Source organism: Acomys minous (assembly GCF_964271855.1).
Source record: "Acomys minous genome assembly, chromosome: 9".
NCBI classification, from domain to species: Eukaryota; Metazoa; Chordata; class Mammalia; order Rodentia; family Muridae; genus Acomys; species Acomys minous.
The window spans coordinates 117,420,555-117,441,797 of record NC_140490.1 but is presented as its reverse complement, the minus strand read 5'-3'; the positions used below and the strand labels follow the sequence as shown (position 1 = coordinate 117,441,797).

At 38.6% G+C, this 21,243-nt stretch overlaps 1 long non-coding RNA gene across 1 annotated transcript in view; it reads right to left on the bottom strand.

Annotated features, from left to right (window-relative positions):
- Positions 1-21,243, bottom strand: part of LOC311605451 — a 141,107-nt gene that overhangs the window by 108,087 nt on the left and 11,777 nt on the right. The window contains exon 3 of the long non-coding RNA XR_014781955.1: positions 9,122-9,202. This is a non-coding gene — a long non-coding RNA (uncharacterized lncRNA). The remainder of the gene's footprint in view (positions 1-9,121; positions 9,203-21,243) is intronic.

Genomic DNA, 21,243 nt, shown 5'->3' with positions numbered 1-21,243 from the left:
TTAAAGTCACTCTATTCAGAAACTTTCCTTAAAATAAGTTATTTCTAAGAATTGTGGATTTTCAAACAATGAATTTTTATTAATTTAAACATAGTAACAGATATTTTAAAATTTTTTGCTTTATAATAGAGTAAATGTCAATGACCATGTGATTTATATAAAAGTGATGTTGAGAATGTGGTCAGAAATTTTAATAACTCTAGTCAAATAGTCCTTGGGCTGGAGAAATGGCTCAGAGGTTAAAAGCACTGACTGCTCTTCCAAATGTCCTGAGTTCAATTTCCAGCAACCACATGGTGGCTCACAACCATCTAAAATGTAATCTGATGCCCTCTTCTGGCATGTATAAATAAATCCTTTTTAAAAAAAAAAAAGATTGTCCAATAAGATTTTCATCTAAAAAGCAGGAGCATATCACACACACACACACACACACACACACACACACACATGAACCATATGTATGTATGTATATCTGTTCTACATATGCCCACACTTTCCACCACATACAAATTCTATACCACATATGTGAAATCACTTTTATTTGAAAAAGAAAACCTAGCTATAAAACTGCATACTACTGAAACATTGGACTAAATAACTACTTGACTATGGCAAAAGTATAAATATAAAATATAAAATAAGGTTACTTTAAGCATACCAAAGGTGCCAGTCACCACAATAAGGCAAAATAAATTAATTAACAAAATAAATAAAAGATATAAAATTGTCCCAAAGAAGTGGAATTTCTTATTTCTATCTATTCTATTCATCTAAATAGAAAATTGCAAGTAATAATAAGCTGGTAGAGTTAACCAACAAATTTAGAAAATGGGCATTAAAAAAACTTGGTAAAAAGATTTTTATTCTTATTTATGTGTCCCAAAATAAAATTGTCACATGCAAGAAAATAAAATACTTAGAGGAAAATAAAAGGTTGTCATGATTTGGACTAAAACCACAGACCATGTCTTTTAAAGATTAAAGAGTTAAGAAATAGAGAAAAGTGGACTGTTTGTTCCCTAGAATACATGATGTTGTCAAAAGTCTTAATATTTTATTTTTTTAAAAATGCCTCATGCTGGGTGTGATGTCATATGCCATAATCCCAGCAGGTAGAAAGGCAGAGACAGGCAGATCTCTGTGAGTTTGAGGCCAGCCTGGTCTACAAAGCAAGTCCAAGACAGCCAAGACAACACAGAGAAACTCTGTCTCAAAAATAAACACAAAATAACCAAAACAAAATAAAAAATGAACTAAAAAAAAACAAACAAAAAGAAAAAAAAAGAAAAAGAAAAAAGGAAGCCTCACTTAAAAATGATTTTGTAAAATTTGTAGAACAGTTGAATCAGTGGAATAGTGAAGATGTTTTAAAACTGGACTGTGACAGAACCAATTGATTTTCAACAAATTGATTGACAGTCAACTGATTGTCTTTTAACCCAGTTCTTAATTCTCTCTTCTTTTTGGTGATGATCCTCGAAACTTGGAATAATGTTGATGCGACATTTAGGTACAAGCATTCTACAGTTACTTATTATCAGCACATTGACCAGTTATGAATATCTGCAGTAATTACTGATCATACACACAAAAAAGCTCATCTGACCAAAAATAGCAGCAGTAACAATTTGTGGGCAGAAACACAAATACTTAGAAGGCAATTATCATGCATATCATATCTACTTGACCCAAAACCACCCTCGCCCTAAACACTATGGCCTCTAACTTCCTCAGCTGCAGGCTTCTAAGTAGTTTCATTGTAACACATATGAATTATTTCCTGTGGAGATGCCACTTTGTGCCAGGATACACATCTTAAACCACTTGTCTCTGGTGTAGTACAGAAGGTCCACACCTGTGTAGGATTGTTGCTATGATACTTACCAAAGAGGAAGCCTCAAAATGGCCACATAGTTTATACCCTGGAACCAAAGCAAGTTATGTCTCAGCAGCCAAGTGTTATCACGTTATAACCATTAAGAGGACTTCCTAGCCAACAAGTCTTTAAAAAAAGGGTAGCCCACACCTGGCACTGAGATTTTAATGGTATAACCCATGCCTTTTTAGATCACCTTTTATACCCATCAAGGATACCTTCATTTACTCTTTAGCTCTTGTTTTAACATTGAAAACACATAAGGTTGAAAGATTTTTAGTCCTATTTGTTGTGCCTCATCTAATTATAAAGTCTGCAAATGTTTCACAGCTATATCACTTTACCTTTTGTGAACATATTTCTCATTCCTGCTCCTTTAGGTCTGCTTTTGTGTCTTTCTATACTCTCCTGTGAATACTGTCCTATTTGGCCCAGTGAGTGTACCATTAAATACTTTCCTCCCTGTCTCTATTGTCTTCCAGTCCATGAAGGCTTCAGCCAGCAGTAGCCACTCCATCAAGGATTGATCTCTTTTGCACTGATTCAGCCTCTATCACAATGGGCATGGTCTATTACTCATTGTCCCTACTCCTGACGCACTCTCTCAAACTCATCCCATCTGGCCCTGTTCCCATAGTCTCATGAGCAAGCCTAGGAGAGCCTCTTTCAATGTTCTCTTCTTTTTGCCTTCTAAAATATTTGACCTTTGTCAACCTTTTACAGTGAGTTTTGAACATCTTCACCTTCTTCCCCCAGGAGTCCTGTCTTGTTAGAAGATGATCTCTTCAGTCTTCGTGGCTCCCACCACTAGGGTTCTCAGCTAGAGTCACCCCCATATTCTCTCAGAAGCCCACCCTGTCAGAGGTCTCCAGCCAGCTTGCCTCAGAGATGCTCCCCACCCATGGTTTCTCTTTTTTCTGCCAGGGCTCTGTCTTCCCACAGCATGCTCCCCCAACATCAGATCCCCACTTACCTTTTCCTCAGCACTCCCTGTCCTATCCTGTTCTGTCTCTACAAGTATTTATCCTGTCTGTTCTATTCCCTTCTTTTCAGTGAGATTCAAGTATCATTTTGTAATCTCCTTGTTACTTAGGTTCTTTGGGTCTGTGAACTGTGGTGTGGTTACCCTGTTCTACAGGGGCTAATCTCCACTTATAACTAATACCACTTTTGTCTTTCTGGGTCTGGGTTACCTCACTCGGGATGATCTTTTTCGTTTCATCCATTTGCCTGCAAATTTCATGATTTCTTTTTCTTTTTTTTAATAGCCGAGTAGTATTCCATTGTGCAAATGTGCCACAGTTTCTTTATTCAGGCTTTGGTTGATGGACAGCTAGATTGTTTCCAGCATCTAGCTATTACGAATAAAGATGCTAGGAACATAGTTGAGCAAATGTCCTTGATGTATTGGGGGGGGGATCTAATGGATATATATTCAGGAGTGGTATAGCTAGGTCTTCAGGTAAAGCTGTTTCGAATTTTCTGAGAATGTGCCAGATTGAAATCCAAAGTGGAAAAGGGTTGGGCAAAGAGAGAGGAAGGGAGGTTGGAACTGCGAGGAGAGAAAGGATAGAACTAAGATTGGGATGGAAGGTGAATAAATAAATTAATTAATTAAAAGAGAATCTCACATAAATGCGTAACCTTTAGAATAAACCTTCTCACTGCCTAAGCTTTCTGTAAAGTATTCATACACATAAAGATCATCGAGTTACCTGACATGCTTTGGTTCCTAAGAAGAATATGGATCTTAATTATTGAGAAAGATTTGATTAGACTGAACTCTGCAAAACAATCTGTTGGGGGAAAAAAGCAGCTTGGGTTAAATGCTTAGAACTGACTCCAAGAAAGGTGTGGGCATCTGGTAAAAGGTTCCTTTTTATTCTGTGCCTGCTTAGTAGAAAGCAGAATTTCAAGTCAGAAGGGTTTTTTTTTTTTCCTATAAATTAACAAGATTAATTTGGGGAAGCATTTACCATGTTTCATCTCTTGAGGCCTAACCCTGTGACAGAGGCATTGCCCAGGTCAGCAAGGCACTTTAACGGTCTCCATGAAAACTGACAAGGAAGTGTACCAGGGGAAATTAGCTCTACCACAAATAATAAGAATGTGTGACCTGAATCTTATCCCAGCCCAGGGCATACATAACATGGCCGACTCACAATTCATCAAGTCTCCCAAAAGTGTCATGAACTAGAGGTTTAGATAAGTTTATAGCATTACATCTTCTCATTATAATATAAAATGTTAATTACCATTAATCTGGTAGCTTGTCAAACTCTGAGTAAATTAGCTTCCTCAATTTATAAGTATTTTGATAAACACTATAACAGTTGCAGTTAAAATTATTACCAATGAGTATGGGTACAATGACTTCCTATAGCTTTTAAATGCTGTAATAAACTGCTTATAGGAAATAAAAAAACAAATAAGTTTTTTTCTGCTGATATTTATTCTTCATCATTCTAAGCTTCCCTTTTTGTACATTCGGCCTTACGTATCCCCATATTCAAATTTATGTGATAAAGATCAATATAGTGCAAATCCCTGATCCCATCATAGGTAAGTGTTGGGAAAAATGATCACTGATTATTTAGAGCCAGTGACTGCTACACTAATATTAACACCATGGGTGTGGGGGGAAATGGATTAGCAGAAATCAATTTGTATAAAAATGGAAATCCAGAACAAAGATCTAATAGCAAAAACTATGTACCATAGCATACTTGGTATGTTCACTCCATTTGCTTTGTTTCTCTCAATTTAGGAAATGGTTCTTCAGTTGCTGTTTGAAGGCAAGGATTTCCATGGTTGATTTGTGCGCAATCACTCCTTCAAAGACTGGATATCTCCTCAAAGCACTCAGGAACTCAGATAATTCCCTCTGGTTTGACTACATGTCAGGGTAGCACACACACACACACAATGATAAAGTTGCCTCGAATGTTGACATTATCAAAAATTTACAGGTTCTCTATATACTTCCAGAATTCTGGTTACTAAGAAAATAAAAATGAATAAAACAAGACAGAACTTTCCTCAAGGTGATCAGAGGCAGACAATCACTTTAGTTCATTACCATGTGAAATCAACTGCTCTCTTAAACAAAGGGTATCAGATTCTTCTTTCCTTGGTGTGATATAGATGACCATTTCTAAGAGGTGCTATATAAAAAGTTTTATTGAGTGACACAAGTAAAATGAGATTTCTGGAAGTAAAGCGTCAGAGAATAAAATTCAACAGAGGACAGAAATGAGCTAAGAGTAGGGAATAGAAACCTTTGCTTATGCATATTTAAAAAAGCTTTGAGCTCTAACTATGGTTGGTAAGGAGGTGCTGGAAGCTAATCTACAGGGACATCATGGCCAAACAACGTTTAGATAGATGATTCTAGCAATCATCCGCAGCATACATCTCAGATGAAAGCAGCTGGTTTGGAGACGAGAAGAGGGGTTAGAAACTCACAGAAGGTAAAAACAAAGAACTCAATTACTTCTTATGCATGGGAAATAAAATAAAGTCTGAAGTCCCTTACCTGAGAGAATAAGGACAACAAGCAAGGCCAAAATGTACATAGTTCTTAGTACCCAACAAGAGTGTCAAAGGGATCAGAGAGTGGGGACGAAGAACGCGGACTTGTGCGCCAAAGCTGCTGCGTTTAAATCCCACCTCTGTTGTTGAATATATGTATACACAGCTAAGGTGAAGAAATAAATGGTATGAACCCCAGACTTAATTAAGAAAGAAAGAAAGAAAGAAAGAAAGAAAGAAAGAAAGAAAGAAAGAAAGAAAGAAAGATGAGGTTGAGAGTCATAAAAATGCTTAAGTGTGAGATGGACACGAAGGATGAAGAAGGTGAACGTTGCCCACGGAATAGAGGTGTGAGGTGTGTAGGAGGAGCCAGGCGTACCTGTAAGATAAGCAGAATAGAGAGAAGAGAGGTGTTCAAAAGCAGTTTGTAGGCATAGCTTTTCCTCCATATGAACTATTATGCTTTGGAATCAAATAGTATGAACACTTCTAAGTTGTTGCTAGTTCCATTCCACCAAACAAGTGAAAGGCATGATGGGAACTGTGACTAGGATCACTACCTAGCTGTAGAAGGACTTTAACACACAGCTACACTGGATCCCATCACTCGTCAGATCAAGATAAATCCCAGGTTTGTTGAAAAGTGACATGTAAATACAAGGTCAAAGGATGCAATAATAAACGAACATTTCGTAACCCAAGGGTTAAAACTGTAGTTTCTAAAATCTTGTAAAAAATATTCAGACATAATATAAAACTATTTGTAACTTTCCCAAAGGGCAAGCATAGTTACATAAGGAAACCTAAAACATGTATTATGAAGGAGAAATGTTTACTAAAATTTATATGGCCAAGATCTCCGATGTAACAAATCTCTGTAAGTAACAAACCTATTAATATGTACAACATAGTCAATGGCTATCTGTAGTAAGAATTTTTGGTTTCTTTAAACACACAGAATTGTTATGGGAATTGTTTGTTTTAATTCCAGGTGTGGACATGAGACTTCTCAGACTGAGCACGACAGCTGACTGCAGTTTGCCTCATGCTCTAGCAAGGGTGTGATTCTGCCAACTGATACATTTGGAATTCTGGGGACTCTTCGGAGAGTATAAAGATGCCAGAGTCGAGGCAACTGCTGCTGCCCCCGCTGCTGCTCCCTCCCCCCCCACCCCCGCCCTGCTGCTGCTCCTTCTGCTGTGTAGTGCTGCTGATTGCTCCTTGCTTCTGCTGCTGCTGTTGCTGTTAGTGTTTGATGTTAGATGTTTGATGATTGCTGGTTGGAGAGATCCTGAAACAAAGATTAAATTTTCCCCAAGGAACCTGACATCCCTCCTCAGCAGGAAGCAGCCTAACAATATCAGTGTCCTACTGATATTGTTACTCTCTAACGTTATTTCTCCTCTATCCAGTGCTGGAGGGCTGGAAGGAACAGGAGTGGTGTAAAGGAGAAAGAGCAAAGAATCCAATAAAGTAGCCAAAGCTCAGGCAACACCTATCAGTAAGCAACTTGCAATGAAAACACGAATCAACAATAAACATTTAGAAGGATCCTCAGTGTAAGCCAAAATAGCAAGGCAATTCTATCCTCATGACACAGGTATTAAAAGATACCATTGCCTGAACTAGGACTACAGATTATTTTTTAAAAGGTTATATCATTTAGAACTGATTGTATAAATTAAATTATAATAATGGTAAATCCATCCACAAGATACCTGGCCAGTCTACCTTAGAACTGTCAAAATGAGAGGAAACAAGTCTAGTTGAGAAACTAATCAGAGAACAGAAATGTAATCATCACTAAATACAGACTGGTTACAGTGACTTCCGAACTACAGCAACAGAACACATTAGTGTAAATATCACACTCAAATCTGAAACTTTGATGATAATATGCTATAATCAATTTTTGGTTTACAATTAAATATATATTATTATATTACCATGGAGATTTTTGCCAAGTTTTTCATATAAATAAAATAATTCCCAAATCAAAAGTTGGCTTAGAAAAGCAACTAAAAACAATTTCATTTCAAGAAAAGTTGTCTTTTTTAAAATAAATCAAGTAGTATGAAGAAAAAATAGACAAGGATATTAAGTACACATCAAGTGTACTTGTCCAAAAAAGAATAAGAAGGAGGAGGAGGGATCAGAAGGAAGAGGAAGATGAGGAAGAAAAGCAGAAAAAATACCTTCACATGTAGAAGATGGTTATAAATAATTATATGAATCTATAACTGTCAGATGGCAAGATTTATATCTATTTGTTAGGCATGATCTATGCTAAACTTAAAAAAAACCTTGATAGAAATTCATGTATGATGAATTATTAAAAAGAAAATACCAACAGGTTATATGCAGAAATATAGTCAGTTATGAACTAGGAAAATGTATTTATAGCTGAATCATATGGTCTTGTGTATATCTGTATACATAGAACACAGGGAAAATGCATGGCTTTAGTTTTTGAAAGGTAAGAATACTAGAAGTCTACAACACTTATTGTTTGGATTTTTCTATGCAATATTATTTCTCTAGGAATCATGAGAGTATAGTTTGTTTCCCACATAGAGTATGTGTTAACAGTGTAATCTGTTCTATATTTATAAATAATTTTGAACTGACAAAGAAGGTAGGAAAATTTCTCCTATAAATAATAATAATGGATGCAAGTACTTAAAAGGTCCTATCAATTTTCAGAAATGAGAAAGAGAGAAAGAGAGAGAGACAGAGACAGAGACAGAGAGAGAGACAGAGAGAGACAGACAGAGAGAGAGAGACAGAGACAGAGAGAGAGACACACACACACACTGAGAAAGAGAGAGAGAGAGAGAGAGAGAGAGAGAGAGAGAGAGAGAGAGAGAGAGAGCATAAGCTATGCTCAATGTTCAGAACGGATAATACCAAGAAGTTGATCATTCATGCTATATGACACATGATATTTTGAAAGTCTAATACTAAAAGAGATAATAAATGACAAGTAGACACACTGCCTTGAATCTGGGAATGAGAAACTTCACATTGCAATAAAATTGATAAGGCTGGTTAGGGTGCACATGGCTAGTTGCTTAGTTCATACAAAATTTTATTAGAAAATCATTTTTGTACACATAAATTCTTACCCAGGGTGAAACTAAATGTTTTGCTATTCATAGCACTTTTGACATGATAGAGAGCCCGAAATTAAATTACACTAAATGCCTTTATATTTTTCCAGCACTAAACCTTGTTTTCATTCCTCTCATTCTGCCAGAATGACATCACTGGCGCTGAGGTGTGCTAGTACTGTTTGTATTACACTGTAAGGTCTTCTAATTGACCTGGTTTGTGCAATGGAATGGCTTCTTTTCTCCAGCTGCCAGCCCTTTACTGTAGCATTTTGACCATGAACTAGTGGCTCTTTGTGCTGCTGCTGGGTTCAAGAATCAATACTGGATTCCCAGCAGCCAATAAAGGCAGCTGACAGCACGAATTAGCTGAGTGTGGCCAGTTGCATGGTGGGCCATTGTCTTTAAGGAAAATCTGGCCATGATTACCAGCCACCATCACTGAATGAAGGGTTTAATGCAAACTACCAGGTTGCTGTAATTTAATTTTGGCCTGCTGCTCTGTCACGCTTCCCTTTGCCACTGCTCTATGAAAACCATGCTATTAACGGGTGAAAACTAAAATGCATATGGAGACAAAGGCACGGACTCACAGTCATACCATAGTGTGCTTTCCCTTGACCGGGCCGTTCTTCTGTCATTGGAGGTTCATAGTAGATTCTGTTTCCTTGAGTCAATATTCCTGTCATCGTAATAAATCAAACCAAAGCTTAAAATTATATTTTCTCTGTGTGTGTGAGAGAGAGGGGGGGGAGGAGAGAGAGAGAGAGAGAGAGAGAGAGAGAGAGAGAGAGAGAGAGAGAGAGAGAGAATGTATTTTTTTAAATTACTAATTGATAAGACTTTTTGATGGGGGACAAAACAATACTTTCTTATACCTCAATACTGCAGATGGTGGCTTCTTCAATATTACATTGAATATATTTCCCCCTAAAAATTCCATAGATCCTTTCCCATCTTTATCTCCTCAGCAGCACTCAACACAGAGCTCACAGCCTCCCTCGTAAATCATGCTCATCTCACAGAATGTGTTATCTCTGATCCTGTTTTGTCAGTGTCCATGTTCCTGTTTACCTTTTTCATTTATAAGAGCTCATCCTCATTAACATCAGCAAATGTGTCTATTCACATCTACTGTCACTCAAATTCTTATTTTGCTCAGATTCTTAATAAGTTTGGCCATCCTGTTGGTGCTCTGAACATCTCTCTCAAACTGAGCTAACTCTCATTTGCTGGCCTTTCTAGCTCAGTAAAATTGCATCTGCTGGTCTCTGAGGTTTTGACCTTATCTAACTATTTTACCTTATCCAGCTATAGAATCATATCTATCTGTAAAACCTAGGATGTATATTCTTGTGATAGAAATATACTAGTAGTTGACATGATCATAATTTGATCAACTAACAATTAACTCGTATTACTTAATTATCCTAAATAGCTTGCAATAGTATTGGAAGTAAACCTTTTATTATAATTGAGTTGTATGTATGGGTGCAATACCACATATTAGAATATATATATTCTAATATGTGAGATATATATATATAATGTGTGTGAAAAATAATCTCAGAGACCAACAGAATGACATTTAAATATGTTTTCATTAGTTTTAAGATTATTTGACAAGACAGGTTAACACCTGGCAATACCCAGTCTACCTCAAAGTAGATGATGAACATCAAAGAACCTCCTTATGGAGATGGCTTCAAATGTGGCAAACAAGACACTGGGCAACATGTCCTCATTTCTGCCACAAAGAGAATTCTGCCTAAAAATGGGCAAGTTTGGATGCAAGTAGAGTGCATGGCCAAAGTCTGCCAAGATCGGGTAAGCAAGTCCTTCATATTTGCTTCACAAATATGTCTATCAGATACACTGGGCCAGAACACTGAAGACGATGCTCCAAAGTTACAGGGAGATTTGGGTGACTGTCCAGACAGCAAACTATCTCTGTTTTTGTTTTGTCTTGTTTTGCTTTGTTCTGTTTTGTTGTTGTTGTTGTTGTTGTTGTTGTTTTGTTTTGTTTTAGAAGCTGCTCACCTGCACTTCCTGTTTACTCTGGTAATTAATTTTAATTCCTTCTCAAGTCTCTGATGGAGTTGAAGAGCAGATAGTTTGGTTTTATAAATAAACTTAGTTGGTTAGAGGTTAAGGCGTTGTTAGATCTAGATAGATGCTTTAAGCTGATAGAGATGACCTATGATAGATATTAATTTATATTCAAAATTTTAGACTCACCAAGATAGGAAAGATGTTTTCTTCAAGGTTGCCAAATTCAAATAGCCAAAACATTATGAACATAACATTTATATAATTTCTGATTTTTACATGATTCTTCTTGCTGTATGTAGATTATTGTATTTATACGTAATAAGATAAATGTATATGTAAAAAAATACATCTGCCAAATATGTGAGAATGCAGCCCTTAGCTTTCAGTCTCCTCATTGTCCTCCACACTCAGTCAGAACCTTCAAGTCCGGGTCTAGCTGTCTAGTAGCTCATAAGATTCCCTTTGCTTCCTGGCTAGTCTGGCACTTTGTTCTCTTTTGTCAAGACTGTTGAATCTCATGCCCTTGACCTTAAGTTTGGTCCCTAGTATTGAAATCTCCACCCTGAAGCTGACTGTTCTATCTAAAATCCGACCTTGTTTATTTTGTTCCATGGTCAGGGACTTTATAATTTCTGCTACTTCCATGTTCTGGTTTTTCTTGGCACTTCTCAGTGCCATGCGTTATCTCTTTACTTCCTTTGAATAATTTAAACACAGGAGCATGGACTATATCTGAAACCATTGCACAACAAAGCAAAGGGAAGCCCCTGTTTGACCCTTGCCTGCAGTACTGACATCCATGCTACAGTTAATGCCCCAGCTCCCCCAGGTATGTCAGACATAAAGAAAGCCCATAGAATAACAAAATGGGATTTATGTAAGCCTCTGAAGGAAGAAATGACATGTCATTTCTTATTTTATCAAAAAGCCTATTTTTCTGAGAGAATTTTGGTATTGAAAACAAGCGTCCTGTTTTATCACAGTGTTCTTCACTGAAATTAATTCAAGCAGAGTTATTCAAGGGACAGTGTATTATGTACAAGCCATTTAACTTGACCTTCAAAATGATTTTTCATGTCTCAGAATTATCATGAAAGTACCAGTTTGGATCAGCATTTTCAATAAACTAGAACAAAGGCTGTGGTTTACGGGGCTTTTTTTTTCTTTTGCTTTTCCTCCTCCTCCTCTTTTACTTCTTCCTTCCTCTTCTAAATGAAAGAATGTGTGAGATGCTTAAAGACACAGTATCAGATCTAGTTGCACTACTAAATTTCGGGGAAAGGGACTACCAAAGTGAGAATCATGACCATAAAAAAAACCATGAATTAAAGAGTATAACTTATACATTCCTTCTTCCATAGATGCTGAAGTGAAGATAGGAAAGTTGAAGCCACCTGAATTGTCCCTCCCCCTTTTTTAATGAAAAGATAACCTGAGAGCCAGGGGTAGCCAACTTTACATTGGTCTTCCTAATCTTCTAGAGTGTCAGAAAGAAGGAGAAAGAATTTTTTTTAATCTGGCTATCCTATCAGAGCTTCTTTTGCAAATATTTTAGTTTAATGGCTTGGCAGCTCAGGAGCACTTGAGTGGTCATCTCAGGGTAGACAAAACAGGGAAAGCATCACCTCAGAGCCAAGCTTGGAAGGCACTGCTGAGGAATTTTCCACAAACCCTCAATGGGTATTCTTTATTGTATAGAAGGACGTGTTGGGCAGGAACTCCAGGGATATTTTCTTATTCGAAACAAACAAACAAACAAACAAAAAAAACCAACATTTACACTGCTGTTGTTAGGAGGGAGATTTGGTCCAAGTATCCCAAGGAGGAATTGAAAAGTCACATCTCTAAAAGATCTGTCTTTTTGTTAGTGCCCTGGCTATAGTAAACACTACATCTGCACCCGACAAAGGCACTGAGCATGAGGAAGATAATCTCTCCCCCACTCTGTATTCAGGAAGGTGCATTTGCGAGGCTGCCTCAGAAATCCCACAGTGATTCATTAAACCCATTTAGCATCTTTGCTACTGACCTGTTTCATCTACTGATGATTCTTCTGCAGAGCAAGATAATTTTTACTAAATTCCTTTAAATCAAAGTACCACTCTCCAGGTGAGATCTGCATTAAAACAGATGTATAAGAGCTATCATGTATTACACTTTCATGAAATAGCCCTACATTTTAAATGACAATCGTGCTTGTTTAGGCCCCTGTCTTTTTGAAAGGGTCAGTGGCAAACGTTACGGCATGCTGGTCTGGATGGAACGTGGAGTAGAGGACCATTTATCCAAGTCTTCACAATAAGCATGCTCATGAGAATTGCTGTTTGTCAAACCCAAAATTATATGCCTTCTTTCTCTTTCTTCTGCACAATGAAAAAGTTGAGTTTATTTGCTTGTCTTCAACCCACACCCCAGAAGCTTTGTGTCTCTTCATGAGGTGATTTGGCTATTTTCTGTCTTTCTGAGTCACTCTCTAGCCAAAGAAAAGGGCAGGGAGTCTGCCAGATACTTGTGATGATATATGAGAAGGTGATGTGGCATCAGCTGGGAAAACAGCATCCAGTGTGGAAATAATCAGAAGTGACCACATCTAATAATAGTCTGTGTGACAATGAGGAGGACACACCAGGAAGCAGGTGGTCTTTATGACAGAGGATCGATACTAGTACAGAAGGGATGAAATAGATTCTAAATGGAAAATAAACTCTTGGAGAAAGGAAAAAGAAAGGCAAGAGGAAGTGAGGAAAGACTGCCAAGCCTGCAGGAAACATCCTGACAAAAGGAGTTCAGGGTTATGAACAGATCCCGCAGCCAATTGCAGATGAAAATTGTAGAGGTATGAAGTGGAAGACCATTGGTGTGAATTGACTACCATAACATGGAAAGGAGCAAAGCAGGCACATTGAGAGGCTTGAATGACCCAGAATAGCCAGATTCTTCTACATTCTGATTTAACATGCTTCCAGGAAAAAAAAAATCCATCATGTCTACAAAGCATTAACAGCCTCAAAAATTTGATTTTCTTTAGTGAGGCCAAATTTTTAGTAGGAAAACGAGGTCAACCCATATTTTGTTTCTTTTGAAAATAGATTTCAGTGAAATGGGATATGGACAGAGGTAAACCTATTTTTCCATTATTTAGTCCAGAACAAGTGCTGTTTTGATGCAAGTGTGTGTATTTGAAATGCTTCCTTGCTCCTTTGGAAGCTCATGTAAATTAACAATTCTATTCCCCCTTTTCATTATTTCTATCACATCTTTTAAAAACACACTCATGCATGCGTGCGCACGTGCACACACACACACACACACACACACACAGAGAGAGAGAGAGAGAGAGAGAGAGAGAGAGAGAGAGAGAGAGAGAGAGAGAGCAGCGCGGCATGGAAGGAGACTAAGACTGAGAGTTGGCACACCCATAACAGCAACCCGCAATATGAGAACTTTCTGGAAATAAGCAATATGAAACATAAATAAAACTAAATATGCTAAAATTGCATGACTATCTGTTCTTGTCATACAACATGTAAACCTGAACTTTCAGGATATCACAGAATTCTGTGATAGTCAAGGCCTGGGGGAACACTGCAAATCTCACTGAGACTGACAACTATTTCATTATATACAGCGTCGCTGTGATTTCACTGTGTTATTTTGTATAGGTAAAACAGACAATGCATTATGGCTTCTTTGCTGAGGAAGAGGATAGCGTCTTATTTCCCAGTGTCTGCCTAGCACATAGGGAAGACTTTTCTCCCCAGCACTGAAAACTTAGGTGGAAACAGGAAGGCGAAAAGGGCTGGAATCCTCCAAAGGAAGCAGCCTTAGAAGCATCTAGCTATTCCTGCAATGCAGCAGATGTGTTCGCCGCTGCCAAGCTCAAACTCACTCTGAAAAAAAATGCTGACACTTGGGATTGGACTCTGCCATAAACCAGCACAGTGTTTATATCAAGCTGTTTGGATCCATCCGCTATCCTCCTTGGAGTGCCCTTCAAACGCATCTCGGCATCCCCGAACCTCAAAATTGCTCAGAAGGTTCATATTCTTTGTGCCTGGCTGCTTTCTTTGCCTGGATCGTGGTGAATGAGCACTGAGAGCAGGTCTGCGTTTCCCTCACAGCCAGCACCAAGCTGAGTACACAGTCAGCTTACAGTTACTGCCTAGGTGAGTCACAAAAACAAGTAGAGACGAAGATTATCAAATGAAGAAACAACCTCTTAACCCTAAGAGAACTCTCCAAAGCTTTTTAACTTTTTAATTTTTATTTTTTTACATATAGATTTATATTATTACACATATATACAATGGACTACTACAGGAAGAAGAAACACAAAACAATCAGGATTTATATAAATGTTACATTCACAGCTTTTTGGCTATTCGAATTTGGCAACCTTGAAGAAAATATCTTTCCTATCTTGGTGCTTCCAAAATTCTGAATGTAAATCAGTATCTAGCATATTTCATCATTATCAACTTAAAACATCTATCTAGACATAAAAACATCTTAACCCCTAAACAACTAAGCGTAATTGTAAAACTAAACTATCTTCAAAGCTTTTAATAAAAAGGCCAAATCTCTTACTGAATGTAGCAGATGAACTCGTGTCTTTTTTTAGACAAAAGATTGCAAAAAAAGAAAACCCAGGTGGGCTCATGTTTCCAGAGGCACTACTCCTCTTGAAGCATTCAGCCTGTGTGTCTTGACGGAGTCCCTCTGACTTCCTACTACCAGACTGTGGGCTTCTGTTTCTTGGCTAGAATTTTGTTCCTAAGCATGAATTTTAGCCTTTATCTGGCTGCTTGCAATCGATCAGTCATAAAGCAAACATGATACTCTTCCTAACCCAATGTCACCTGGGCCCCTTCTTAGTCAAATTATTTTAATCGTTGCTAAGTAAAAATAAGTATAGGATGGGGCTTGAGAGATGGCTCAGAATCTGCTCTTTCAGAGGTCCTGAGTTCAATTCTCAGCAAACACATGGTGGCTCACAACCATCTATACTGAAATCTGATGCCCTGTTCTGGCCTGCAGGTGTGCATTCAGCTAGAGCACTCATTTAAAAATAAATAAAATAATATATAGGTAATATTTCAATCCTTAACACTGTCCTCATCTCCAGCTCCAAGTATGATGAAGGGCTAACTGCTTTACCTGCTGGATACAAAAGGCCCACGGACGCTGAAAGAAGGAACAGTCACAACCCACAGCTCTTTCCTTTGCAGAATAAAATACGTTTCCAAGAGACTTCCATAATTTACCGGTTTGACTCCAGTTTACTCCATCTATATACATTTCATATTAGTATGTGTGCCAAGGGCGCACCAAGGTAATACAATGTACCAAGGGTGAAATGGAGGTAAGCTCACAGGTGAAGTGTCCATAACTTTTCAGAATGTGCTTGGCTACAAGTAACAGAGTATGCAACTACAGTGTCTTAAAAAAAAAATGTGCGCCAGTCTTACCCAGAACAATTTTCAGCTGTTTCTGGTGTGTGAAGAGCTTGATATCTCCGCTCACTGTTTTGTAGTAGCAAAACAGCGGCAAGGCTCCAGCCATCACATCTGCATTCAAAGCAGGAAAACAGAAGAGAATTGTCACACGTGTCTGATTTTCCTTACCAGAAGGAGAAAATCTGTCCTGAGGCTGACTTGCCAGACCACCCAGATCTTGCATGCTCACTCTTTGTACATTGGAAAGTGGAAAGTGTATACAAGGGCACAGTGAGGAAACCACAGAATGACCACTCAGTCAAGGGAAAGAATTTTCATGTGGCTAAGAGACAGAAAACATCCAGAGCCCAGACATCTGGAAGAGTCCAGAGTTGAGAGAAAAAGAAACAGACTGTACCTGGACGGGGCTTTCTGTAAGGTGAGGGAACAGGAGGTGTAAAAATCACGTGAGGTTAGAGAGGTGATGAGCAGCGAGGGGTAGGTTCAAGAGCTAGAGCAGCCCTGGAAGTTGAGTGGCTACAGGAGGAGGTGAGCCGGGTGAGCATGTCAGTATGGGGTCCTTGCAGTGCACGGTGTTCTTATAAATAGGGACCCTAGGGACCTTGAGGCCAGTGTGGGCTTTGATATGACACCATGGGTATATGTCAGTGAAGAGCGAAATGTCTCTCTGGCAGAGTCAAGGGAAATAACTCCTTTCACTGAGCAAGAACTCAGTTCACAAGTTCCTGAGAAGTACTAGCATTTATCTAACTGCCAATAATCATTCTACGGGCCAGTTTGAGCTCATTTCCGGATATATGTACTTCCTGAGACCTAATAAAAAGGAAAGAGAATAAAGGCAGTGACTGACCTGGCCAGTCAGGACAGATGAGATCCAAGGTGGCACGTGTGCCCACACCACTCTCAACAAATGCATGACTCTATTATGAAGGGAGAGGGAGAACGTATTTGAGAAGCAACATGTAATCTGTCTTAAACACAATTCAACAGTTCTCTATTATTACCAAAATCTGTAACCTACTATATGCACTTCGCTATTTATACTCAAAGTTCTTTTCACACCGAAAACATTCCAGCACACATCTTGAAGCACGGAAATAATTCTTCTTTATGATTTTTGCAAGGTCTTTGATGTCTCATCACAGTCAGCAATGGCTGGACTTAGCTGAAGTAAGGATGATTTTCCCTCTCACTGTTTTAAAGGACCCTCATGAAAGCCTATCTATGCCTTCAGATCCTGCCTCTTCACGTCTGGCACAAAAGACCATATGAAATGAATGGTTCTGTTAACCGGTACAGGCAGTTAACTGAGCTTACCGAAGTTAGTGGTAAGTTTACAGATGACTTCACAAAATAGGCCTGGGCTCTTTCCTTCTTCCTCAATGCCTGGTGACCTGGTCATTTTTGGTGGTTGACTGGATCCTACTTCCCACTTCCCCTGCTCTCTCCAGGTCCTTCTATCCTTCCTTCCCCTCTTTCACAAGGCTCTCTGGCTAACGTTTGGCTGTGACTCTCAGCATCTGTGTCCATGTGTTGCTGGGTGGGGCCTCTCAGAGGATGGTTATGCTAGGCTCCCTCCCATCTGTAAGCATAACATAGTATCATCTATAGTGTCAGAGGTTGGCTCTCTTGCATGCTGTGGCCAGGCATTAGTTCAACACTCCTCAATCTCTGCTCTTTCTTTATTCTTGCACATGTTGTAGGTAGGGTAAATTTTGAGTCGATGTTTTTGTGGTGGGTTGGTGTTCTCCTCCCTCTACTATGAGTCTGGTTAGAGGGTGGCCTCTTCGGTCTTCAAGTCCACCACTAGTAGGGGTCTGAGTTAAAGTCATCCCCATGTCCTCCCAAGAGCCTACCCTGTTGTAGGTCTCAGCCTGTTTTAGAGATGCCAAGCCACAGCTTCTGTTCTCTCTTTAATCCTCCCGTTCGCCATATCCTGGTCTACATCAGGTCCCCACTGTCACTTCCCTTAGCACCCCCTCTCCTTTCCCATGTCTTCATTTCAAACACTTCCTCTATCTATTCTATTTCCTCTTCTTGGTGAGATTCATGCATCCACTTGGGTCTTTGTTACTTAGTTTCTTTGGGTCTGTGAATTGCAGTATCATTATCCTGTACCATATGGCTAAAATCTGCTTATAAGTGAGTAAATACCACGTGTGTCTTTCTGGGTATGGGTTACCCCACTCAGGATGATCTGAAAGTTCCATGCATTTGCCTGAAATTTTCATGATTTCCTCATTTTTAATAGCTGAGCAGTATTCCATTGTGTAAATGTCCCAAAGTTTCTTTATCCATCCTTTGGTTGCAGGAAATCTGGGTTGTTTCCAGTTTCTGGCTTTTATGAATAACACTGCTATGAACATAGTTGAGCAAATGCCCTTGTTGTATGATGGGGCATCTTTTGTGTATATTCCCAGGAGTAGTACAGCTGGGTTTTGACATAGAGCTTTTCCCAATTTTCTGAGAAACCTACAGATTGATTTCCAAATGGTTGTACAAGTTTGCACTCCCACCAGCAATGGAGGAGTGTTCCCCTTTCTTCACATCCTCACCAGCATGTGTTGTCACTTGAGTTATGTGTAATATGGAATCTCAGATCCATTTCATTTGCATTTTTTTCTAATGACTCATGATGTTGAATATTTCTTTAAGTGCTTCTCAGCCATTTGTGATTCCTCTGTTGAGGGTTCTCTGTTTAGTACTGTATTCCACTTTTTAATTGGATTATTTAGTTTGTTGGTGTTTATTACTTGAGTTGCTTATATATTTTGGATCTTAGGCCTTTGTCAGATGTAGGCTATTGTTTTCTTCTGTTGTTTCTGTCCTTTGTCTTACAGAAGCTTTTGGATTTAGAGCATTTTGATAAGAAAGCCTATCAAAACATATGTCTGCGTTGCTTGGGAGAAGAGAGAGCAGTGAAGTGGCTAAGAGAGGAAAGCTTAGAGGAAAGTTACATCTTCAGCATCTTTCCACACTTGCTTAAGATATCTCGGCTCTAATACCTTCCTTTTCTAACCTCTTTCCCCCTGAGATGATTTTTATACGCAATCTAATTCACCCAGCTTGAATTATTTCATAAGTAGTATCTGTTATGTTTTCAAAATTGAGAAATGTGCAGAAAGAGAGAGAGAGAGAGAGAGAGAGAGAGAGAGAGAGAGAGAGAGAGAGAAAGGAAGAGAGAGACAGAGACAGAGACAGAGAGATTTCTGTAGAGAATAAATGAGATAATAAAAAAGGTGCAAGTACCCACCCAGGACAGACTCATTTTCAAACATGTGTATGTGTGGGCATGCTTGTGTGCATGCGTGTGTGTGTGTGTGTGTGTGTGTGTGTGTGTGTGTGTGTGTGTGTGTACATGCACGTGTGTACTGATTACTTGCTCATCCGAACATTCAGACTAATTTTCATCATTCTGTGAACAGTTTAAGGGTTTCTATAAATTTCCAACGTTCTTCATTTTACTCTTGTTAGGCTTTCGGGAATCTTCCCTAGGGATAGATGGTTCTGACAGATGCTTTGCCTTCTCTGAATAAACATTTCCAAACCATTGCATGTATTTTTAACATCTTTTTCATCTATGTATAAAACTTGCTCTGCAGCAAAGACCACTAATGTTAAATCAGCATAGATCACTAACATTAAATCAGGGAGGGGGAATAAATTTGACATGACTTTCGTCTGAATGTAGCCCAAACCACTTCTCGACATGGAAATGTTGATGAAGAGACTTGCACGACGAGGCTGCTTCTCACAGAAACAGAAACTAACACCCAGGATGCACAAATCATTCCTTCCCCAGTGTCCATACAATGATAGACACAACCATAGTGACAATTTGAAATCATATTTGGGAGATTGTTTTAAAATTGGAAGTACATTAGACATGATCCTCATTAAGGAGCGTTAGAACCATCCGCACACAATAAACAACTAAAAGCTCACACGCTGCTGTGGACAGTCTGATTGCGCTGTTTTGGGTATCTTTGCTTTTCTATACTATTTAAGCAGTAAAAATTTCAGCTGTCCTAAGTACTCATTGAGAGTATGCAGTAAATACTACACAATTCAAGCTTATAAATAAAGCAAACTATTCTAAAATAAGAATAACAAACTTCAAGCAAATGGCACACCCATTGTATCTCTGAGGAAGAAAAGACAACCCTGTCTTTTTATCTTGGCCGTTTTTTATGCATCACGAGACGAGGCAGTGTTAGCAAACCCAAATTGCTTTCACTTCGCCAACAGGATAATTAGAATGAAATTTCAACAAAATTGACTGAAAATGCACATGATTGATACTAAATCTGCAAAAATTCCAATGATATGGGTACAGTTTATCATATAAATGATGTAGAAATCTCTTTGTTTTGTCAGAAAAATTGTGCAAGGAAAAAAAATGGCAGTTTTTCTCCCTTACCTCTAGTATTTGTCTAGTCTAGAGTTAGTTTGCTTTTTCAAGAAAAGTTACATGATTATTTTTATGTTTAAAATCTTCATTCCACTAGTCACTAACAGTATATGGTGGACCTGTGTTTGTGGGAACCTGGCTTGTCAGCTCTCCCTTTCTGTGCCTGGAGCACCGAAGAAAGACCTGGGCATGAAAGCCTTTCTGTAAACCTTAAACTGGCCCCAAAACATTTCTTATTCTTATTAGCTAGATACTGCATTAGATATATGTCAATGCTGTGGTGGGGACAGAAAATAAGATTCTAAACTCTGAATCAAAGGGAAATTACATCCCCTTATGGGTTGGATGGAAGATAAGAAAGCCAAACAGGTCTCCACTGCTATTTCTTTCTTTCTTTCTTTCTTTCTTTCTTTCTTTCTTTCTTTTTTAAGCGTAATCATTTATTTGTATACAGTGCTTTGCCTGTATGTACACCTGCAGGCCATAAGAAGCCATCAGATCACATTGTAGATGGCTGTGAGCCACCATGTGGTTGCTGGGAACTAAACTCAGGACCTCTGGAAGAGCAGGCAGAGCTCTTAGCCTCTGAGCCATCTCTCCATGAACAAGTGTTTCGTTTTGAACCAGGCATTGAGTTGATTCTTTCCTTTTCCAGCAATGCCCTCCATAGTATTTTTTCCCTGCTGTTCTGGATCCAGTGCGCTCAGCCTGTAAATTTTAGCACTGTGTCTCCTCATCTTCCTTGAGGTTGAAACATTTTTTAAACTTTTCTTTATTTGGAATGATATTGACAGAAGTGAGGGA